Consider the following 26,367-nt stretch of genomic DNA (forward strand, 5'->3'; position numbering starts at 1 on the left):
TTTATGTGACTGATCTCCCCCATTTTGGGATATTGTAAGAAACTTGTATTTGGTTAAAAATGTGGTTCAGTAGAGAAAAGGAAGACTACAGTATACTTGCATGACATGAAGGGCAAAGTGGTCTCTCGCTCTTAAAAATCACATGCACAGAAGCAAAAAGCCTTCCAGGCCTTTCTGAGTTCCCTGGTCTTCTTGGAGATAATGAGAATCTGCACTTATTCACCTCTTTCTTGGTTTCCTGAAGGCCAGAAAAACCCAGTACTATCCCATGGAGCTGTAGTTGGCACAAAGATCACCATATTTCTATGAGCCAAGTTCTACACAGGATCTGCTACTTCTGGACCTCACCCCAGGCTCCCTGTTGCTCTTCTCCAAACACTTGACCAGACCATAGGGGAAAGCCTGCCATCATTCTCTGTAGCAAGACTCCCAGAAACCAAGGGCCTACCTATAGGGTCCTGCAGTCACCAAAGGAGGCTCGTAAATGAGGGCTGGGCAAGGAAGGTCAGGGTTTGTAGTCAAGCCACAATCCTTCCTTTATTGTATCCACTATCTGTCTTCTAAGCATGGCTTTAGCATATTAATTTAAAACATTCAGTGCCTTCTAATTAGTTGTCCCAATTCTATTCATCTCCCTTTAATCTAACAGTTGACAACCGTGGATGCAACACTGGAATCTTCTGGAGATTTCTTAAAGATGATGATTTCTGAGGTCCAATCCAAACTGGAACAGAATGCCTAAGAGCAATGTAGGACAAGGGTAATCATTGCTGCTTCACATGGGAAAGCTTAGCTCTCAAATTGACATGTAAAGCTTCTTGAGTTATAGAACAATGTCACTTTAGAAGGTCTCCCATAACAATGAAGCAAGACTAGTGCAATGCTGAGAACAAAACGTGAATTTTGGTAGGTTGGAGATGGATAGAAACATGAATATATCCTTAAGAAGATTCTGGGTAACATGAATGATAAAAAATAAAAACAAAGAATAATAATCTACTAAAAAAAAAAAAAAAACTCTAGAGAATTGTGCTGCAGGTAAATATGACCTAAGAGAAAACATACTGTACCTGATGCAGGTGTGTGAGGGATGGCTTCCAGAGAAGGTGGCAAGCAAGGGCCAAGAGAAGGAAGAAAGCATTTTCTAGATGTTGGACAGGACTTCCATTTCTGCATCTGTGAAGAGCATCACTAGTTTTGTTTTGTTTTTTCTTAAAATTGTCCTTTTGGTACACAGAGACCATGACTTATAAGTCATATAAGACCATGTCTTATAGTCACCAGATTTTTAAAATTAATTTTCAAATTATTAAAATTACAAATGCTGGAAAGAAAAAGAGAAAAGGAGGGAGGAACAAATCTCATAAAAACAGAAGGGAGACCACTAGAGTAAAGGGATGAGAGAGAAAGAAAAGTTTTGGGGTAGGGAGGGAGAAGGCACCAGGATGTGAAAATGACAAAATTATGTTGTGCTTCATGTAGTGATATGTAACAACAAATTCCACTATTATGTGTAATTATAATGCACCAGTAAAAATATAAATAAATAAAAATAAAATTACAAATGCAATACAATTTTCCATAAGCCTTCATGCAAATTATAACCAATACTTGAAAAGAGTCAAATTATTTTACACATTTCAATATTTCACATAAAGACTCAATTGCTTGATCATACATTTTAAATTCTAAACACACATAAGATAACTCAAGGAATTCTATATACCAAATTCTCCCTAGTAGTACATATACTTTAACAAAAACATTCAGCCAATATTAAGATAACAAATATAAAGATAAATCAGCACTGTGTTCAAGATAAAAGTTTAAATTTCCAGAGGCTTATTTATTTATTCTTTTTTGTAGAACCTCCAGGAATAGGAAGTATACTCTCCTATCCAAGGAAGGGCTTTATATTGCAAAAAAACAGGTATCTTCTATATTCTTCTGATGATTTTCACTTCATGGGACTGGGAGCCATTTCTGCACCCAAAATAATCTTACCAGGATTTTTGATCCATATACTGAGCCCTCTTCATGATAAAAATAGTGGGTCATTTCTGGATCCTTGTCAACAAACTCTTGGATTCCAGTGCCTTCTGTATTACAGCTAAACTTCAACTCCTTCTTTCACTTCCAGAAGAAAGTTATACTCTATGTGCTGTCCATCAAGGTTCCACCCTGATTTGACTGTTTCTGCTCAACTCCAATGCCTCCTCCACCTTTGAGGTGGCAATACAAAGCCACGCTTGTGACCAAAATCACAAACAAGGCTTCTGTTTCACTGAGTTTATACTAAGGAACATATAGGAAAATCACAGGTTGGCCTTTAGGACTCTAGACCCAGCAGCCTTTGAATGCTTAAAAGTCGGTGATTTGTAATGAGAAGTTAGATGACAATGTCACCAGTATTATTCTCTCATTCAAAGTGGTAACATTAGAGGAACCTCTGCCTTAATAAGCCAAAGTGCATGGGAAATTATATATAGTAATAAAGTATTCTGAATAATTCCACACCTTCAGTTCTGATATGACTATATTTAGTTCCAAGGACTCTCTGAGATATGAGTGCTTAAAAAAATCCAATCCTTATAAAATTAGCTTCCCAACTTACAAACAATGTCAATGAATATGATGCCTTCCTTTAAACATTTTGGACATCAGCAGGTTTGTCTGGAGATGTTAGTTTTGCTATTGGAAAATTTATCTTTGCTGATGATCTAAATGAATTCAGCATTGACTCCTCAAAAAGCAATTGAACTTCTCTCTTTAAAAAGGTTTTGTGGAAAACATTAGTTAAAAATGTTTCCAGACACTGAATTAATTACTAGATAAAACTGTAAAGTCTCAAATTATGTTCATGCCACAAAAACAAGACAGAGAAATGATGAGGATGTGTATGTGTTTAAAAAACAGTTACCCAAGGATTGCCACATTAGAGTAGGGAGGCGGCATAAGGAACCTTCCTGCTAAGCCAAACTCTCTCTCCAATCTCATAGATGCTTAAGGTATTAACCATCTCTGGAGGCAAACTGAATTTAAGCAACTGAAATTTACTTATGCTTCCTGAACATACAAATGCAAGACACTGGAACACTCTTCTACAATTATGGATTTGTTGTCATTGTTATATTTGTTTTGTTTTTATTTCCTCTATAGTTGCTGAAGATCTGATTCAGTTGACTTAATATTTCAAAGGGAGAGGTATCTGAAGTCCCAAGTTTGATAATAATGGAGCCTCTGTGGTAATATGAAGTATCTGGACAAGAGTATCTTTACAGTGGTAACAACAACTACTCTGATAACTATAATTAGAAAAATAGCTATATTTGCCATCTTCAGGAATTTCTTATATGTTGACCACCACCTTGTGGGAAACAGAGGAAAAAAAGAAGTCTTGAAAATTAGAAATAAGTAGAAAGTAGAAAGAAGCAGAAAATAAACAAAGCATCCAATAATCTGAGGAAAGTGACAAGAATGTGCTTTTTCAATCCTTCTGAAAAAGACCTACTGTAATCCACCCTATGTCCTCCTATCACACACTAGATAAAAGTGGTGCCAACCACAACCTGGACTCTTGAGCTATTTTTTGTTATTCACATTCTTATCCTTTTAAATAGGATAGTCTCCCCTTACTTCCTCACCTCACATAACCTGAAGCCAATGAATTTCCTATCTTATCTATTGGAAAATAAACCATTCTCATTAAAAAAAAAAAAAAAGGAAGAAGTGTTTTGTGACCTCATGGAATTACTGCTTAGAAAAGAGAAAAATGACCTTGATGTCTACATTACTGTATGAAATATCATAAAATATATAGTTCAGTTCTTTCACTTTTCTGAGTGCTTAATTATAAACATGGTAAAATTACTTCAGTTGATTCTATGTTGGTTGCCAAAAAACAGAGATTGGGAAGTCATAATCATGTACAAGTATTTGTTGAGGTACTACAAGCTCCTTCACACCCTAAAAAGGGTAAGATGTTTATAATTTGCGGTAGAACTGTTTCTACACAGAATGAGTCAAGATGAATGAATAAATACTGTCATTAACTGAGGCAGTCAGTATATGCAAGTTCGTATCAATTTCTTGCTGATGTCTAATTTTTATATGTATACACATGCACACGTTACTAGGAGAAACATATTTCATTTCATGAGAGATAAGAGTATTGAATCCAAATCTGCTTGGTCAGGAAAAGTTTCTTGGATATGAAGTGAATTCTGCATTGTGCTCCATTGGATAAAAGTGTTTGGCAGGGGAGAGGATGTTCATGGCACCAGAGTTGGACTTCATCCATCCAGCTGCTGTTATCTAGCAGATATTTACTGTTGAAAATTCAAATTCTTTTTACATTATTAGCCCAACTGAGCTCATAGTACATACACAGCAAGTGCCCTGGACAAATGGTGTGAGGGCTGACAGAAGGACAGTTGAAAACTAGTGTAATAAAATGATTTCAATCCTGCCTGTCTGTCGACGCTTTTCAGGAACCAGTTACTTATCAAATAAGAACAAACATCAAAAATACTAGTGAGGACTGATGGTCAGTCATCCCAAATACATGAGATGACATCATAGCTGTTTTCACGACATGCATGCAGACTGTATGGTCTCTATTAATATTCCTGACTTCCTTCTAGGCTCAAGAGACTCTTCTATCACACTGTCCTTGTATAGGAGAAATGTGTCCTAAGAGCAGAAGCTTCTGTCTCTTTTTGTCTTCCATATGCCCAGTGTCTTGCTGTTTCATCAGTTTTTGCATCACCATGACCAAATTACCCAACAAGAACAACATAGAGGAGGGAAAATTTATTTGGGGCTTTTGGGTCCAGAGGTCTCAGTTCTTAGATGACTTACTCTATTCTTCTGGCTCTGAGGTGAAGGCAGAATGAAGAGCTCAGTAAGGGAAAGCTGCCCAGCTCATGGAAGTCCAAAGCAGAGAAAGAGGACAGGAAGGGACCATAGGGAAGATGCACTTTTCCAGAGCATGTGCCTAGGGACCCACTTCTTCTAACTATGCCGCAACTGCCTACAGTTACCACCCAACTAGTCCTTTCAAACTGGACTGATTGGGTTACTGCTTTTCTGATATAATCATTTCACATCTGAATATTTGTATTAGCAGGAGCTTTGGGGGGATACCTCATATCCAAACTATGACACTTTTACATGGTATTAAGATTAACTGTATGAAACTGCCATTTTGCAGGCAAAATAGTTTAAATTTTGACAATTTTATGTTTTTGTGTAATAAATAATAGAATATTCCTCTCTTGATTGGAAACAGAAATATAGTGGTGTTGTCGGGGTGCCAATCATGCTCACAGAATAAGAACATTTTCTTATACATAAACAGAAGTTATTCTACAAGAACAGGTTAAATATTTAATTTTCAACATTTGTTCTGTTCTTTCCTATTGCCTTTCTTGATCTTTGAGTGTTCATTATTTAGTTAGCTTTTTCACTGCTGTGACTGAAAGATCTGCCCAGAACAATTTTAAAGGAGGAAAAGTTTATTTGAGGGATCACAGTTTCAGGGGTCTTAGTCCATATAAGGCCAGCTCCATTCCTCAGTGCTTAAGGTGAAACAGGCCATCAGAGTGGAAGAGTGTGCCAGAGGGAAACAGCTCACACGTTGATCAAGAAGCAGAGACAGAGAAATCTCCGCTCAACAGATATAAATGTATACCCACAGCCACAACACAATTCCTTCTTCCTCCAGCCACACCCTACCACTTCAGTCACCACTCAGTTAATCCCTCTCAGGGGATCAATTCACTGACTGGGTTAAGACTCTCATAACCCAATCATTTCTCCTCTGGACCTTCTTGCTTTGTCTCACATGTGAGCTTTTAGGGGACACCTCATATCCAAACCATAACAAGGATCATGAAAGGAAAATATATGGTTCCTGGATTTCTTTTTTTTTACTATAACTAATAACTCAAAGGTATCATCTTAGGAGTCTAATGTGGTTAATTTTCAATAAACTTTGTCTTTATGCCTATCATCTACTCTACTCCTTGCTACAGAACTTTAAGATTGTTACATTTTGAAGATTTATAGAAAACATGATTAAAAGGCCTGGAATTGGATACAAGTCACAATGTTCAAAAATGAAGAGAAAGTTTCAAGTGGAAGTTGTAGAGGCTGACATGTTTAAGGAATTGTTTTAAACAAATTCGTAAACAGTGATATGTGAATAATTTAATTTTTGAGTGAAAGAGATAGCCATCAGGATTCAGGAAGGATTCACAATCATGATGTCATTAAACAACTTCTCTCCTTCCTCTTCTTCCTCCTTATTCTTCTTTTCATCAAGCAGGCCACACTGAAAACTGTAGCCAGCTGTGAAAAATAGACTTTAAAAGTAGTCTAGATAAATAAGTTGAAATGTGTTTAGTGACTATTTCTTTTAGGGGTCTTAAAATCATGGGCATTAAAAATATAACAGTCATCAATCTGAAGAAAAGTTTTAGAGAACATAATATGGCCAAATAGGAAAAAGATACCAGAAAATTAAAATGTAGAACTGTTCTCCGCTGGTAAATTCAGAGTGCTAAATGTTCTGCTCTCTCAAAAAGATGTTGCTTGAGATCACACAAGCTTCCTTGGTCACTTGTAGACTGCTGATTCTTGTTGAAGCTAGTGGTATTTAGAATCCCTTAAGTATTTTTTTATTTTATTTATTTTATTTGTTTATTGTTCTGATTTGTTATACATGACAGCAGAATGCTTTTAGATTCACAGTACACAAATGGAGCATGATTTTTAATTTCTCTGGTTTTACACAAAGTAGAGTCACACCATTCATGTCTTCATACATGTACCTAGGGTAATGATGTCCATCTCATTCCACCATTTTTTCTACCCACATTTCCCCTCCCTTCTTCTCCTTCCCCTTTTCCCTATCCAAAGTTCTCCCTTAAGTCTTTTTATGACTGGTCATCTCTCTGTAGTTCTGTGTTTGTATCAATCGTTTTGGGTCTCTCCCTTCCTTAAATGTGGCTTCAGAGAGTTGAAATAAGAGATGCGTGGAAGTAACAGAAAATAGATTTTGCTCAATTGTGAAAGCATTTTCTATCCAGTAAGCCATCTGAAAATGTAATTTTTAGGTGTGCAGTAGTAAGTTTTCTATCATGAGAGATGGTTCAAGATGAGGTGGGAAGAAAAACTAAGGATAGGTATATGCAGGGAGTTGAACTAACAGCCAAGTTGTGTCAGGACAGTGTATAGGTGGCTGGGAGATAAAAAACAACAACAACAACAACAACAAAGAAAATACTCAGATATGGAGTGTGAAGCTGAATGCTTTACTGAGAAATATTTATGGGGAAGGTCCAGTGACAATAAGCTGAACAGATAGCACCTCCATCCCTCAGTACTTCGACAAGCAGTGCCTCCTCTTCCATATGGTATTTCTACAATGACAGCCAGCTGCTCCAGTGGCACATATTCTCTCCATGGTGCTCTCAGTGATGTCCCAGTTGCCACTGAGAGAGGAGACTTACATGTTAGGCTGCAGAAGCAGTAACATCACAGCATCAACTTGTTTGTATGAGGAGCATTCAAAGGAGCAAATGTCCCAATAGCCATAAAAGAAAGTAGCTCTCTGCAGATAATATTAACCTGTCATGGTTCCCAGCATAGGAGAATATCAGAACCTGTTAAGATAATATGTATCTGGATACTCTGACCCAGGCTTGCTCTCATTATTTCCTTAACTTGGCTACGTTTTTAGGAACAGAAAGGGGACATTGAGGAACATGGGTTTGACTGTCCCCCTTTTCTTTAAAGATGAAAATTGACTAATCTTTTCAGCTTCCATGTCAGTAGCCTTTTAGTAGACTTTTGAATTGATCATCTCTTTTGAGATATTTAGGAAAATTCACTTCATAACCATACTCAAATAAAAATTTAAAAATATATTTAAAATGGAGATTGCACTTTATAACTGTCAAGAAATTTTTTTGACAATTTTAAATAAGCATGTAAGCTTTGGCCTCAGATAAATCTCCACTTAAATCCCCAAACTGTCTGTTAACAACTTACATGTGGCCACAGAGATGTTATTTTATCTTTTTACATTTGTGGCTCCTCATCTGTAAATTCTGGATACTGTTACTGGTGGGCCAATGTTTGAAGAAGGATTCAGTAATGTAATAATTATAAATAATCACTAACATTTTTTGAATACCCACTGTGTGTCAGGAATGGTTTTCATTCATTTCAAAAATGCCTTGTGTTTTGACTCATTTTGATTTTCTTGATACCCTGATTATGTAGGTACTATGCTCAGCCCCTTTTAAAGTTGAGTAAACTCTGAGACAGAGAGGTTAAAAAGCTCATGCATGGTCATGTGATCAGAAGATGTTGGAGTTGGGGGCCCTCTCAGGCTGTCTAAACTCTTGTGCTCCACAAGGACACTTAACTTTGTCTTGATAAATGAAGACTTCTCATAAAGACTTCAGGAACTTTACAACTCTCAACTCCATGCCTTCTTCAGGATGATTTTTAATTAATTTTAGAAAATAATATTTCTATTCTCCTGTATATAAAAATATAGACATAATAAATATAACACAAACATTTATATAATACAGAAAGAGCAATCATACCTTCTTAATTCAATTAATTGCCACACATTTTCTAGAGTTCAAAGTGTTTTATGGTCCAGAGTATCCACTTGAGTAGGTGAGAATTCTTTCATTTACCTACCACAGTTGACTTTTCCAGGCCTCTGTTTGCTCAGCATCCTAGGGTGAACATTTCAAAGCACTAGTAGGTACTTTTTGTTAATCAATAGTCAAGTTTCTTAATATTCACTTAATCTGATTATAGAGAGATGAACATTTTCCTATAACTTTTCCATCAACTCCTATTATACTAACCAGCCTACTTGAAAATACAAGTTGAGTAACCCTAATACAAAAACCAAAATCTGAAATTCTCAAAAATCCACAACAGTTTTATTACCTATTTGATAACAAAGTGGAAAATTCCACACATGATCTCTGACAGTTTAACATGAACAAAGATAGCTTCATGTACAACATTATTTAAAATGTCATAGAACGTTATCTTTAGGCTATGTATGTAAGGGTTATATGAAACATAAATGATTATTGAGTTTAGGCTTAAGTCCCATCCCTGAGATGCCTCATCGGTAAATATTCTGAAATCTAAAAAAAATGAAAATCTGGACCCAAGCATTTTGGATAAGGGATACTCAACCTATTTTGGCATTCCTTAAAATTTCCCTTTTCCTACTTAATGGCAGACATTAGGAGCATTTAAACAACTGAACTAGAAAGATGCATCAATACAAGGACACACATTTTAATAAAACTGGTCACCATTTTTAGAATTCAATGACTTATCATGTAGTAAGAAAGACCAGAAAAAGTTTTCAGTCAATTTCAGATTGACACAACTCAAGTCTGATTCTCTTACAGTTTTTGGATATCCTCTTTTAAGCATTAATAAAATTATTTAAAAATATATTTAGTATTATACATGTTATTAGATTTCCCAAAGCATGATAAAGAGAAGTTCACAGGAAATTCACCAATGGGATGTGATGCATTTTTTAAAAGATTTCAATTAAGAAAGGAAGATGATTTCCTAGAGAGAGAAAATATCAAAGTATATAGAAGAAAACCCACAAAATCCAAAAAGCCAATTTCAAACTAGAAATTAGTTTTGCCAAAGATGAAATCTAGGGGCAGCATATACAGGTCTCTGAAGCCAATAAGAAATGGTTACTAAAATAAAAAAGGCAGACAGGCAACAGAGGAATCAATGCAATTACATTTGCTCCTAAATGCAAAGGATTTACTTGAGGATTAAAAGGAAGACAGTGAAAATTCTGTATTTTGTTTCATTTTCAGGAACACATTAGCACTATCTCCATATGTAAAAAGAGGGAGCAAGAAAGAGCAAGAATTTGGAATTCAGACCACTGAGTTCCATCTTGGCTCAATCACTGTGATAGGACTTTATTTAACCTTTATATTCCTTACCAACTCCAGTTATAATGGAGATAGTAATTTATGCTTCTGTCACACACCATATTCTCCAAGGTACAGGGGATGCATGGTCCCTGATAGAATCGAATCTCTCTCACCCACCAATTTAATATGAAATAGAAAGATTAATATTATTCAAAACAGAAAATGTTCTAGAACTCCTTAAAATGTTTTAAATTTGATTCCAGAAATATTTACTTAGTTCTTTTCAGGCAGGATGGCTTAGGATCAAATGGATATTAGAGAAGAGATCAGCAATGACTGTTATGATCAGTGAGCCTTGGAGGTGAGTTTAAAAGATTTGAATGAATTTGTGGGGGAAACATGGTGGTATGCAAGGAAAATTTACATGGTAATATAAAATGATCAAAAGCCTAAAGGCAAGAATGAGAGAGCATATTTAGAAAGAAGGAAGAAACCAGCCTACTCAAGAATATTAGAGAGAATTAACAATTTTTTTTATATTTAAAACTCATTCTCATCACAGAGAACTGAATGAAATTGAGATGCATAACATTCTGAGGCTAGTCATTTGGACATTAGAAAACTAAATTGTGCTAAAAATAAATGTATCACTGGTTGTTATAAATATTCCATGAAAAAGAAAAAAAAATCAAGGTAACTTCTGCCCATGAAGAGGCTTCCTGAAAACTCAGAGAATTGCAAGTGCAGAACTTAGAATCAGACACAACAGGTGATATTAGAAGCAGAGCATATACCTATGGAACTGTTAAATAAGCATTCCTTCAGAACAATAATAAATATTTATATTTAGTATTCTTTGAAAAGTTAAGCAACCTAGTGAAAAGGGAGAAATAGAATATTTAATTCAAGCCTTTAAGAAAATGTTGATGCATTCATCAGAAGTATTCTTGTTTTGTTTTGTTTTTAACATCATCACATATATGGATGCTTTTTGCCAAGAAACCTGGAGTAAGTTGATAATAACACAAGTAGAAAATGCATTTAATCCACCTAACCTGCCAAACTTCACAGCCTAAGAACATTCACTGTGGAGTGTCAATTGTTTCCCCTCATGATTAGGATGCCGACTAGAAATTGCATTTGTTGGCACTGCACAGCATTAAGAGAGATCAGATGGCATATTGATAGCAGAGGAAGGGTCAACATTCAAATCTGAAGTAGCATTTACTACTGAATGCATACAGTACAGTCGAACCATAGCAAATCAAGGCACAACTGACATAATCCATTGATTGATCCAGTGTATCAATTATCTGTTGCTGTATAATAGATGAGCACAAAATATTTCAGCTTAAAATTACATTTATTAGCTCACCCTTTCTTCTGGTCAGGAAATCAACTGCAGTTAAGCTAGGTATGCCTAGCTAAATGTCTCTCATGAGGTTGCTGTCCAGATGCTGGCCAGAACTGCTATCATATGAAGGTCAAATGAGGCTGAAAGATCCTTTCCTAAGTACAAGCTCATTCATATGGTCATTGGAAAACATCAGAAGGCCCAATCTCATGCTCACTCACATCAGTGTCTTGGCTGATCACCTCAAGTCAAGAAATTCAAGGGAAAGCATGCAAAAGATGGAAGACACAGTCTCCTTGAAATATTATCTCAAAAGTGGCAGGTCATCACTTTTGCCCTGATGTAGCCTTTAGAAGTGAGTCATAGGGTCAGGTACAACAAAGGGAAAGGTATAAATCCCAGGAAGTGAGATCATGGAGAGCAATCTTAGGAAGGCTTCCTGTCTCATTCTGTCTCCACTCATAACTCCATCACATCTGCTGGAATTGGTGCTGGTCAAGTTCTAGCTGATGAGACCCAAGCAGTATGCCCTTCCTGAGCTACTTTCCCTTGCTTGTTTTCCTTCATTTTACTACAGTGTAGATATGATGGCTGAATATGCAACAGCCATCTTGCATACCATGAGTAAAAATGACAAAAAAATTAAATCATCACTATCCTGGAAGTCTTTTGTTGTTGTTGTTGTTCTAATTAGTTATACATGCAGTAGAATGCATTTTGATACATCATACATAAATGGAGTATAATTTCTCATACTTCTAGTTGTACATGATATAGAGTCACACTGGTTGTGTAATCATGTAGGCACATACAGTAATAATGTCTGATTCATTCTACTATCCTTCCTATGCCCATAACCACTGGCCTCCCTTCACTCCTCTCTGTCTAATTCAAAGTACCACTATTCTTTGCTAGCTCACTTATTCCCTTATTGTGAATTAGAATTCACATATCAAAGAAAACATTCGGAATTTGGTTCTTTGAGATTGCCTTATTTCACTTAGCATGATATTCTTCAGCCCCATCCATTTACCAGCAAATGCCATAATTACATTATTCTTTAAGGCTGGCTAATATTCTATTCTTTATCTATTCATCTGTTGAAGGACACCTAGGTTGGTTCCATAGTTTAGTTATTGTGAATTGAGCTGCTACAAACATTGATGTGGCTGTGTCACTGTAGTATGTTGATTTTAAGACTTTGAGGTATAAACTGAAGAGTAGGAAAACTGGATCAAATGATGGTTCCATTCTAAGCTTTCTGAAGAATCTCCATACTGGTTTCCATAGTGGTGGTACCAATTTGCAGTCCCATCAGTAATGTATGAGTGTACTTTTTTCCCCATATCCTCATCAACATTTAATATTGCTTGTATTCTTGATAGTTGCCATTCTGACTGGAGTGAAATGGAATCTCAGTGCAGTTTTGATTTGCATTTCTCTAATTGCTAGAGATGTTGACTATTTTTTCATACATTTGTTGATGGGTAATATTTCTTCTGTGAAGTGTCTGTTCAGTTCCTTAGCCCATTTATTGATTGGGTTATTTAGGTTTTTGTTATTGTTGTTGTTTGTTTTGTTTTGTTTGGGTATTTTTTGAGTTCTTTATAAGTCCTGGAGATTAATGCTCTGAGATACAGGTGGTAAAGATTTTCTCCCATTCTGTAGTCTCTCTCTTCATGTTTTTGATTGTTTCCTTTGCTGTGAAGAAGCTTTTTAGTTTGATACAATCCCATTTATTGACTCTTGATATACTTCTTGCACTTTAGGAGTCTTGTCAAAGAATTCAGTTCCTAAGCTGACATGATGGAGACTTGAGCCTACTTTTTCTTCTAGTAGGTGCGAGGGTCTCTAGTTTAATGCCTAGGTCCTTGATCCACTTAGAATAAAGTTTTGTGCAGGGTGATAGAGAGGGGTTGAATTTCAGTTTGCTACATATGGATTTCCAGTTTTCCTAGCACCATTTGTTGAAGAGGATATCTTTTCTCCAATGTATGTTTATGGTACCTTTGTCTAGAATGAGATAACTGTATTTATGTGGGTTGGTTTCTGTGTCTTCTATTCTGTACCATTGGTCTACATGTCTATTTTGGTGCCAATACGATGTTGTTTTTGTTGCTATGGCTCTGTAGTATAGTTTAAGGTTTGGTATTGTGATGCCTCCAGTTTCTCTTTTTTGTTAAGGATTGCTTTGGCTATTCTGGGTCTCAAATGAATTGCATGATTTCTTTTTGTAGTTCTATGAAGAATGCCATTAAGATTTTAATTTTAATTTTAATTTAAGAAATTTCATTAAATCTGCATAATGGTTTTGGTAGTATGGCCATTTGACAATGTTAATTCTGGCTATCCAAGAATTGGAGATCTCTCCAACTTCTAAGGTCTTCTTCAATTTCTTTCTTTAGTGTTTTGTAGTTATTGTAGAGGTCTTTCGCCTCTTTTGTTATATTGATTCTCAAATACTTTTGAGGCTATTTTGAATAGGGTAATTTTCCTAATTTCTATTTCAGTGGATGTATCACTGATGTATAGGAATGCATTTGATGTATTTTTATATCTTGCTACTTTGATGAATACATTTATGAGTTTTAGAAGTTTTCTGGTGGAAATTTTTGGGTCTTCTAAATACAGAATCATGTCATTGACAAATAGTGGTAGTTTGAGTTCTTCTTTTCCTATTCACATTTCTTTAATTTCTTTTGTCTGTCTAATTGCTCTGGCTATATTTCCCAGGACTATGTTGAATAAAAGTGGTGAAAGAGGGCATCCTTGTCTTGTTCCAGTTTTTAGAGGGAGTGCTTTCAATTTTTCTCCATTTCTTCATTAAGTGTAGCTAAGGATTAATCAATTTTATTTATTGCTTCAAAGAACCAACTTTTTTGTCAATTTTTTTCTATTGCTTCTTTTATTTCAATTTCATTGTTTTAGATCTGATTTTAATTATTTTCTGTTTTCTACTGCTTTTGGCATTGGTTTGTTCTTTTTCTAGGGCTTTGAGATGTAATGTTAGCTCATTCATTTTTTCTAAATTTCCATTCTTTTAATGAATGAGCTCAATGAATGAAATTTCTTCTTACCAATATCCTCACAGTGTTCCAGAGATTTTGATGTCTGTATTGGTGTTTTCATTTACATCTAAGTATTTTTTTTAATTTAATCCCTGATTTCTTGTGTGGTCCATTCATCATTCAAATGCATATTATTCAACTCCAGGTATTACAGTAGCTTCTATTTTTTATTTATATTTTATCTTTGAATCGAATTTTGTACCATTATGATCTGATAGAATGCAGCATATTATCCCTATTATTTTTGTATTTTCTAAGAGTTGCTTTGTGACATAGATATTGTCTATTTTAGAGAAGATCCATGTGCTGCTGAAAATAAAGTGTATTCACTCATTTATGGATAAAATATCCTATATATTTCTGTTAAGTCTAAATTATTTATTGTAATACTTAGTTCTATAGTTTCTTTGATTAGTTTTGGTTTGAAGGATCTGTCCATTGGTGAGAGAGGTGTGTTAAAGTCATCCAGTATTATTGTGTTATGTTCTGTTTGATTTGTGAATTTGAGAAGGGTTTGTTTGATGGATGTAGAAGCTTTATTGTTTGGGGCATAAGTATTTATGATTGTCAGTCCTTCTTTGTCCCTTCTGACTAACTTTGGCTTCAAGCCTACTTATCTGATATGAGGATAGAAACCCCTGCTTGTTTATGTGATCCATGTGAGTGATACTTTTTTTCCCATCCTTTTACCTTCAGTCTGTGGATGTGTTTCCCTATCAGGTGAGTCTCTTGGAGACACATATTGTTTGGTCTTGTTTTTAATCCAATCTGCCAGTCTGTGTCTTTTGATTGATGAGTTTAGGCCATTAATGTTCAATATTATTATTCAGATGATTTGTATTCCTGGTCATTTTGTTTTATTTCTGGTTTTTAATTTGAATTAACTTCTCCTTTGATTAACTATTACTTTAGTGTAGTTCCTCCCTTTGCTGGTTTTCACTTTTTTTTCATTTCAACTTCCTGGAACATTTTGTTGAGAATTGTCTGTAGTGTAGTTGTTCTAGTTGTAAATTCTTTTAACTTTTATTTATCATGGAAGGTTTTTATTTCATCTTCAAATCTGAATCTTAATCTTCAAATCTTAATTTTGCTGGATATAAAATTCTTGGTTGTCATCCATTTTCTTTCAGAGCTTGATATATATTGCTCCAGGACCTTCTAGCTGGATTGAGAAATTAACTGAAATCTGAATTGGTTTCCCCCTATACATAATCTGATATTTTTTTCTCTATTAGCCTTTAAAATTCTATCCTTGTTCTGTATGTTAGTCATTCTTATTATAAGGTAACTTGATGTGGGTCTGTTGTAATTTTGTACATTTGGGGTCCTGTAAGCCTCCCGTATTTATTTGATTTTCCATTTCATCCTTTAAGTTTGGAATATTTTCTGATATTATTTTATTGAAAAGGTTGTGCATTCCTTTGGATTTTTATCTCTGCACCTCCATCCATTTCTGATGAATCTTAAATTTTGTCTTTTTGTGTTATCCCATAATTCTTGGAAGTTCTGTTCATGGTTTCTTACCATCTTTTCTGTACAGTCAACTTTATTTTCAAGATTATATATTTTGTTTTCATTGCTTAAGGTTCTGTCTTCCAAGTGGTCTAGTGTGTTGGTGGTACTTTCCACCAAATTTTTAATTTGGTTTATTGATTCCTTCATTTTGAGGATTTCTGCTTGATTTCTTTTTAGATTCTCTCTTTATTGAAGTGTTCTTTTACCTCCTGAATTTTATCTTTGATTTTACTCCTTACATCATCCTTTATGTCACAGATCAGTTTGACTATGTACATTTTAAACTCCTTCTCTGACATTTCATGTATTATTACTGGAGCATTTGTTTGGAGTGCTTTATTCCCATTTTTTTTCATGCTGTTTTTGTGTTTGCCCATCTAACAATGTGGATCTGAGGCAGTACATTTTCTACCCTATAGACGTATAGTGTCCCTAAAGGTTTCCAGTACCTTGCCTTTAAGGGAGAGACAAATAATAACAGCAACCAATGCAGACAATATACAGCCTTAAACCAACTAGCTCCTATTAATACATCTATAGTTTTGTCACAATAAACAGAAATGATGTGTTCAATTATTGTCTATAATATTGTCTATAAAAAGTCAGTTTACAAAAGTGTTTACAATTTCAAATGGTAGACAAAGAGAGAAGAGAAGCAATGTAGGAAGGAGAAGTGAAGATAGAAGTAACAAATTATAGGAAGAGTGAAAGAGGAATTAATAGAGGTTAGTTGTTAACAGGAGAAAAGAGAGAAAGAGAATCCAGGTAAACAGATACATGAAAGAAAAAAATATGCACAAAGAAAAAAAATTTTAAAAAAGAAAAAAATTAAAAATAGAAAGAAAATGTAAAAATAAAAGCATACACAGCAAAACTGTAATAAACTATTCATATATTCCAGTCCTCAATAAATTGATGCATGAAAAATACTTGTTTCCAAATGTGAAGAGAAAATGTGAATGCAGGTAAAGGAGATTTCTACCTGACTGGTAGAAATGTGAAAGAAAAAAGGGGGGCGGGGGACGGGTCTTGAAAAATTGAATGATTTTTTCCGTTGGAGTTCAAAAGTTTCTCAGCTTCCCTTCTCAGCAGTTAGGTGAGGTTGTCTGGATTTTGATGCTAGCTCCACCCTCAAGATGGTTTGCTAGGGTGAGAGAGTTAGTCCTGGAGCTGAAACTCCTGGAGGTAGAATTTAGGCTTATATATGCTCCATCTCTTCACTGGGTGCCAATTGTTTTAGAGATTTTAAGGCAACACACCCCCAAGGCCCACTAATTGTGGACTGGAAGTGTGGACTGGAAGACTGCACCCTAAGAATCTCCTTTGGGTTCCACTCATGTAGTGTAGGATCCTGTACCTAGCCCACATACTACTCCTCTGTATGTCATAATTCCTGCTCTCTGATTCAGTTTTCAAACTCGAACTCTCTTGCCCTCACCCTTTTGAACTCCAGGCCAGGCACTTCCCTCCCAGCCAGTTCTGCAAATAGATGAATTGGAGGGAGAAAGGGAAGCCAGGTAAATTTTCTCAACGAGTATTCCCCTGTGTATTCTCCACACTTGATTTTCTCCTGTTCACTTAGCACACTCTCTGTCATGCAGATTGGGTTTGACCAGCTTGTTTATCAGGCAAGACTTGGGTCTGCCAGTAATCAGCTCCCCTAGCTGTTGGCCCCTGCACTGCAGCTACAGATGGTTTCTTCCACTGTCCTCTATGCTTGCAGCCTTGAGAGACAGTGGCTTCCCTCCCATACATGGATACTGTGCAGCACAGCTTACTGTTTTTTTTTAGTCTTTAAGCACTCCATACTCCATACCTCAGTCTTCCCAAGAATGGGGGTTCTTTTAATTCCTTTATTTTTTTGCTGCATTCACATAGAAACTCTTCTGGCTTGTTCCTCTAGCTGCACCTGTGGCTGTGGGCCTGGGTATTTTTCCCCCTTATTTTATTATACAAGATCTCCTGAGTCCCAGATCTCCTTTGAGGGTCCAGTATTAAATTCCAGTAAAGTCTCCCTTAATTCTTGATCTTTCAACCACCTGATTGAAAAGCTACCTGTCCACTTTTCTTGGTTCACACCATGGAGCCACCAGGGAAGTGGCCCCTCTATTTCACATCTTCTATTTCTTCCTAGAAGTCTTTAAACTCTAAATAAATCCTTATGGCCACTTTCCTCTGAGCTGCTTGGTTTTTTTGTTTCTGTGTTTTGTTTTGTTTGTTTGTTTTTTGTTTTTTGTTGTTTTTTGTTGTTGTTGTTTGAGAAAAGACCCTATTTATTAAAGTCATTCTATTGTCTTTTGTGTTACTTGAAAACACTGTTAAATTAGGAAACAAGGTTTAGCTACAGATGAGACTTTATAGAACAACCTTAAATATAACTTACATACAACCAAATATGCTAAGTTCTGATTATTGATCATGATAGTCATTCTTTTATGAGCCCTGGTTACCTTTTCCTTTTTTCTCTCAGTAGATTTGTAAGCATATAAAGCTTTATTCATCTCTGGATTATCATTCAGTCCATCCCTCTGGGAAATAGATCCCATCAAACCCCCAAATGTTAATCAACAGAAGAAATAAAAAAGTGAAATAAAATTTACTTAGCCACTGTGGTGGGTTTGGTCCCCTTTTGTATGAAAAATGGTGAAGTAGAGTTGCATTAAGCTACCAGGTTTTGTGGGCTTTTTACATTTAGCAATAGATAATTATAATAATTCTTGAGTGGAAACCATGCAAAATGGGACCAAGTAAAATGGCAGGAGAGATAGAAGATAAAAAAAAGAAAAAATTAACCACCTAGAAATAAAAACATAGCCAGGCATGTTGAAGCGCACTTGTAATCCCAGTGGCTTGGAAGGCTGAGGCAAGAGAATTGCAAGTTCAAGGCCATCTTTGACAATTTAGCAAGGCTTTAAGTAACTTAATGAGAACCTGTCTCAAAATAAAGAAATTAAAAAGGCTAGGAATGTGACTCAGTAGTTAAGCACCTTTGGGTCTAATGCCTCATACATAAATAAATAAAATATAATATTAAAGGGTTTCATAATCTCATCAAAGAAGACAACTAAAAAGCAGAAAAATTCAAAATAATTGGGCAGGTACAATACAATATCAAATATTAACTTTAAATGAGAACATCACTAAGTGAAAGCAACTGCCAGTAATTCTGTGAATAGGTGAGGGTAGACATCTCTAAATTCTATCATAAACCTACTAAATTTTTCAGGGTTTTAAACTCAGGCCATGAAAACAACCCAGAAGAGGCAAAAGATGGTGTATATTAATTAATCAGCTTTTCGCTGTTTTGACAAAGACCTGAGGAGAGGGGAAACAATTAAAAGGAGAAAATTTATTTGGGCTCATGGTTTCAAGATTTCAGTGCATGGTTGACTGACTCCACTACTATTGGCCTGTGGTGAGGCACAGTAGCAAAGCAGAGGGGACATGGTAGAACAGAGCTGTTCATCTGGTGATGACAGGGAATCAGAAAGAGAGAGACAGAGGGAGGAAGGGGACCAGGACAAGAAATAACCTTCCATGACATGTTTCTATTTACCAACATCCTCCACCAAGACCCATCACCTATAATTTCCACCACCTCCCAACAGAGCCATCAAATATGAATACCTTACTGGATTAATCCATCAGTGAAGTCGGAGCCCTCAAGAACCAATCACTTCCCCAAATTTCTACATCTGAATGTTATTGCATTGGGGATGAAGCCTTGGCACATAAGCCTTTGGGGGACATTCCAGAATGGGATAGTTCCCCTTTGTACATTGGCCTTTGGTTGGGTCTTTATAAATTTAACTAGAATTAAACTATAGTTTTCAATGATCCTTAGTGAATCTAGTACCAACTTCCACAGCATGCATTCTGAATAGATATAAATAATAAAAGAAGGGTTGGTTCATTTCTAATAGCTTTATGTGATTTCTAATGTAAATAAAATATCTTATGGCAGGGATTATTTTATCTAATATCACATCAAGAAACTATTCCAAGCCTGAGAAAAATTTTTTACTTTGTCCAATAGCTTAGTCACTAGCCACATGTGGCTATTTATATTTAAATTAATTTAAAGTGAATAAAATTAAACATTCCATTCCTCCATCACAATAGCCATATTTTAAGTTCTAATAGCTACATGTAACTATTGATTACTGGACTTCAGGAATGTAAAAAATCTCCATCCTCACAGAGGGTTCCATTAGACTATCCAGGGGGAAGGTAGTTAAATGTCCTTAGTGCTAGTTCAGAAATATTGTCCTGAGTTTTGATATTTGCTATAGTTTGCTTTTTTGTCTCCCAGAATCCATGTGATAGAAACATAACCTATAAAGTCATATGTTGATAATATTTGGAGATGAGATGTTTGGGAGGTGATTGGCAGTATCCTCATGCATTAATGGATTAATGTATTGTCAAGGAAGTATCTTTGTTATAAAATCATGCTCTCTCTGCACACCTGTTTTGCCTTGCCATGTAATGCCCTGTATGGCCTGGGTGTCAAAAGACCTTCACCAAATGTAGGCACTGGAGCTTAAAATTTCCAGCTTCCAGAATAATTAGCAATAAATGTAATTTCTTTATAAATTTCCCAGTTCCTGGTATTCAGTTATAGCAACAAAAAACAGGCTAATGCAGTGTTATTTTGGTTCACAAGTTGTTAAAATGAATTGTACTTAAGTGTTCAGTTAATGCAAGTGGAATAAATTTGTTCACAAACTTTATATCTCAAGGTGCTACACCAAAGACTTTGTGGGACATTTTAGAATTTCAAAGAAAATGCACCAATAGTATAGATCTGGTTGGACAGCACAAACAACAGGCAAGTTCTGATTTTCAGCATTAGAACATATTACATTTCTTTCAATAGTGTCATAGCTTAGCTAAGTTGTATTTCAGTTAGTATGATGAAAAAGCAGGCACCATATGAAAATCAATATCAATAACAAATTAGGGTGCCAATGTTGAGTATGATTCCAAGTTTCAGGAGTTCTGCAATGTTCAGCAGTTACTTGTGTTCCATTAGTAACTACCTGGCAATATGTTCTCAAGTGATTATTAATTTTTATGACTTAGATACTTACTAAGTGTGGGTCTTACCTGTTAAATAGAAGTTTTAGGTATTTCTTTTGTCTGGTAGTCTGCCATGAGAAAAACTTCTGAGATACTAAAGGAGCTTTGGACAAAGAAAGTTTGGAAACATCTGAATTAATAAATGAGAATAAAACAATTGCAACCTTTTTCTTTTAATGAGATCAAGATAGGTATGTGGAAAAGAAATCTCAAAGAAACCTATTTAAAGTCATCTAATTAACTTCCTTGTTTATGTTCTATCTCCCCTGTTTATTGTGGCTAAGGGAACGTTAAAGAACTCTGATATAATAATCAGGCAGGGCAGTTAATGTGAGAGAGATATTTGGATGTGTCCCTAAGAGACATAAAATTTTCTCAATTCTTAATTTGCATCTCTTGATCTCCAGATCTGACTCAATTCTCTTTATAGGTTTTGATCATCCATCTGAAGCCATCCTGAGGAATCAAAACCAGAAAGTTACAAAAGGTCAAAGCAAATGTTATTTTTTTTCCAAATTAAGTTCATTTATGGGAATCAAGATGCTTATACGTTTAGGGATTAGAATTAGTTTTCTTACCCGTCATGTATCTTCTCTGAAACATGTATTAGTAACCTTCTATGACAACACTCAGTGTTTTTCACCTGTTTTAGAACCCATCACTACATTATCCCAGCAATCCTCAGGTCCCCCTCCCACTCATCCATCCAATTCTGAGAAGCCAGGGGTTTATGTCTACTTCCTTCAGGTCTTTCCTTTGAATGTCACCTTCTTAATGGGACTGTCCACTAAGATACCACCTGTCTTAGTTCACTTAGGAAGCTATAATAAAATACCTCAGAGTGGGTAATGTATTTTTATTTTTAAAAACATTTTTAGTAATACATGGATGCAGTATCTTTATTTTGTTTATTTACTTTTATGTGGTGCTGAGGATAGAACCCAGTGCCTCCCATGTGGGAGGCAAGCACTCTACTGCTGAGCCACACCCCAGCCGCCAGAGTGGGTAACTTATAAATAACAGAAATTTATTGCTTACAGTTCTGGATGTTAGGAAATCCAAAAATTAAGGTGCCAGCAGATTCAGTGTCTGGTGAGGCCTTGGTCTCTGCTTCATAGATGCCCTTTTCTAGTTGCAACATCCTACGGCAACAGATTTGAGCAAATTCCCATGGGCCTCTTTTATAAGGTCACTAATCCAATCCATGAGGGCATCGCCCTCATGAGCTAAGCATCTCCCACAGATGACACTACATTAGGTATCAAGTTTCAATATATGAATTCTGGGGGGACACAAACATTCAGACCATAGCAATACCTAACACTGCAATTATTCCCCCACCTCTGAGAGTTTCTACTCCTTCCCCTATTTGAAATTCCTCCATACACTTATCATACATTTATCACCTCCTAATATATTATAGTCTTGACTCATTTAACCTGTTTATTGTCTGTATGTTATGGTCTGGATGTGAGGTATCCTCCAGAAGTTCATGTTAGAGACAGTGAAAGAAGGTTTAGAGGTGAAATGATTCAGTTATGAGACCTTTAACCCAATCAGTGAATTAATCACCTGATGAGATTAATAGAGTGGTAACTGAAGGCAGGTGGGGTTTGGCTGGATAAGGTGGGGCATTGGGGGGAATGTATTTGTGGCATATACTTGTTTCTGGCAAATGGAGATTTCTTTATATGATTCCTTATCATCATGTGAGCTGCTTCCCTCCATCATACTCTTCCACCATGATGTTCTGCCTCAATTCATGCCTTGAGGAATGAAGCTTGCTGTCTATCCATTGATGCCTCTGAAACTCAACTTTTCCTCACCTATAATTGTTTTGGTGGAGATTTTTAGTCACAGCAGCAAAAAGGCTTACTAAAACACTGTCTTTACCAGGCCCCACGAAGGCTAGTATGTATTTATATTAATGTGTCTCCAGAACCAAGACCTGTTCCTGACACACAAGAAGCAGTCAATATTTATCTTTTTACTGAATTCACTACAATTAATAAACACTCATTGAGCATCTTCAATATGCCAGATACAGTGTGTAAAACAAGCAGTACACCACCAAATTAGGGACATAATGGTGTATGTATGATTTGCACATATGTGTTCTTTGAAAAATCCATACTGATACACATTTTTTACCAGTTTTTACAAAAAAGCCATAACCCCAAACATACTCAGGAACCACTAGAAAATTTCCTCCCATAGAACCTTTGCATTGCTCTCAAGCATACAGGGTGAAGGCCCCTTGCATAGGAAGGATCACCCAGTGGAAATGCAAAATTTCCCTCAGTATATGAGCTCTATCATATAAAGTATAGAAAGCCCATTTCCTCTTTCTTCCCTAGGATGTTTGTAAGATGTAAATTGTTTTAATCCTGATCCAATGTTAGGTAGGAGTCAGGGACACAAGGATGGCAGAGACAGGGTATAAGAAAGATAAAGACGCTGCTGGAGAACTAGAAAGGGGGACAAATCATGTCTCTGTTTATGATAAATCTCATTACCATGACAACTTCTGTCAGCAGGGACTTACCATCATGACAACTCCCGCCACAGGTTGGATATTTTAAATTGACCAGTGGGGGTGAAGTTGGCAGTATTCTAATTAGGTTTTCTAGAGGGGTATCATAAGGAACCAGTGGGAGCAAATGGGATAAGATCTTCCATCTGATCTGTATAGGGAAGACAACACTTTATAGCTTAGCATATAAGATACTGATTTCCAGACACTCGGGCCTTGAACCCCTTTTTCTCACTTGACCCACTCCACTCTACCTTATGGAATGCTTCTCTCACCTTTACCTTCAATAAATCTGTATTTTGCCTGACCCTTGTGTGTGTCTTGCTCAGTTCTTTTCTTGAGACACCAAGGACCTGGACCCTAACTGTTCACTCCAATGACAGCACCATCTGAACATAAAACTTCTACAGCTTAAGACTCTAGAAGTCTTCTGTACTGGCCCTTGGCCTAGGCACGATTTAAATATTTCACCCATGCCCTCTATTAATTTAGTGTTTATTATTACAACTGTATGTGAATCTTTTCTCCCTAAACCACATCAAGTGTTAGTTATACATTGCTACAGAAAACGAAAGTGTTTAACTCATATTTTACTGGCTTAATAAATACTGTTCAGTACTGTTAATGATGAGGGCAAGCCAATAAAAATACAAATTAAACTCTATAGTTCTCTCTCTCTCTCTCTCTCTCTCTCTCACACACACACACACACACACACACACACACACACCATGGAGAGGAGAACTATGGGGAATATCTAGATAATTGAGGCTGATAATTCTGTAGTATGAAGTATCATGATGTGCAATCCAAACAATCCAGTGCTTCGTTTATTACTCAAATCTTCATTTTACCATTTACAGAGAATGTTGGATCTGGAAACCACAAGCAAAACTAAATAAATATTTAATCTTTGAAAGTTCATCATGGCTCTATGGCTTTTCTTCCTAGTAGTCCCTTCTGGTGCTCATTTCCATTTCCACCCCACTCCTCTCCTTCCTGTAGTGAAGCTTGTTGTGCTCCATGTAACTGATGCACCACATACTTGTCCAGTCAGTTTAGCTGAACACCAGCAGGACCCAGAATCACTGTGCAACTTTGTCTCTGATCTGATTCCTTCCATGCTGCTATGCTTAAATGTTCTCACCCAAACTCACATTTAAATTTAATTCCCATTGGGAGATAAAGTGTAGAGCATGTGAGACCTTTAAGAGATGATTAGTTCATGAGGTATCAATGGGTTGATGGGTGAATGGGTTATCTAAAGAGTGGGTCAGTTTGGCTTTGTCCCTTGTATATATTCCTCTCACCTTAAGACTCTGCAGAGTACACACCAGCAATAATAATCTTACTGGCTTTGACCCCTCAACCTTGGATTTCCCAGCCTCCAGAACTGTAAGACATAAATTCATTTTCCTTATTAGTTTCCAATCTCAAATATTTTATTATAGCAATAAGGGTGGGGGGAGACAGATGTAGAAAGGAAACATCTTATTTTCAACACTAAAGACTGATGATTTCAACTACATGAGAACAATACCTCACAAATTTTTGCCCCCAAAATATCTTACAGAATGCTGCCTTTTCCTAAGTTAAAGTCTTGCCTATGCGCTTTGCCGTGCTTCCATTCATCTTTACTCAGCCACTCTAAGTTGTATTCTCACACAGAAGATACAATAATTTCTTGCTTTTAAAATCCAGCAGCCCTTGACAAAAAAATCCTTTGTACTCAGATTCCAAGATCCTTTGGGGGAAAAAAAACCTTTTTGGCATCCCTGCATCAACATGCCAGCTTCAGGTAGCAGCAGTTGGTTTCTTTTGGCTTTCTCTCCTTTCCAGGCCCTGCCTCAGGCCAGTCTCCATCTCAGAGTTCTTCCACCCCAGCCTCTGTGCAGAGACAGGTTCTGTGCTCACTCCACACTGCCCTGTTGGCAGACTGAGACTCCTGTAACTGGTTGACAGGGCCAGCGGGGAAAACTCTTAAAGAACCTGACTTTCTGGTCACAGAAACTGGGAAAAGAGTCCCCTGAGAGCCCAAGAGTATAGAAAAACTCCAGATAGGAGAGGGCTGGAGAAGATTCACAAATTCTACATATGAACCAAAAGATTCCACAACTTTTTCAAGTTTTGTGCACACTGACCAGACCCCCAAGTGCAAGAAAACCATTAAAAGTCAAATATCATATAGACCTCCACCCAGATACCAGACTAACCTCTGAGGGGAGCATGCAAATGGCAAACCCTAATGTCACAGAACAGCCTGTGCAAGCCAAACAGACATTTGAACCAAAGCCCACAACAATGGAATTCGTGGTCTTACCTAAATCAGGTTGACTGTCTAGTCTCCCAACACAATATTCAAATGCCCAAGAAGTACTCTAAAATCATTCATCTTCAAACAACCAGAAAAATCTGAAAAATTCCCATGGAATCTGCCATAATATCACAACAGACACCTACATGTTGTAATTATCAGATAGACAGTAAATCAACTACTATAAGTCATCTCCACAAGGCAAAAGGGCACAATCTTGAAACGAATGAAAAAAACTGAAGACCTCAGAGGGAAACAGAAACTATGTAAAAAAATGGAAAATTCTAAAATTAAAAATAAAATGTTTGAAATAAAAGAATTTCTCAGATGGGTTCAGTTTGCAAAAAGGAGATGACAAAGAAAAGAGTAAACCTGAAGATAGACTAATAGAAATAAAATACAGAGAGTAAAGCTAGAAAACAAATAATGAACAGAGCCTAAGGGATACAGGAGACCACTTTCTAGGTATTTTCTAAAAGTGAAATGAAAATATACATTTACACAAGATCCTGTATGTTCATGTTTATAGCAGCCATATTCATAAT

This window comes from Marmota flaviventris, chromosome 4, assembly GCF_047511675.1.
Source record: "Marmota flaviventris isolate mMarFla1 chromosome 4, mMarFla1.hap1, whole genome shotgun sequence".
In the NCBI taxonomy this organism is placed as follows: Eukaryota; Metazoa; Chordata; class Mammalia; order Rodentia; family Sciuridae; genus Marmota; species Marmota flaviventris.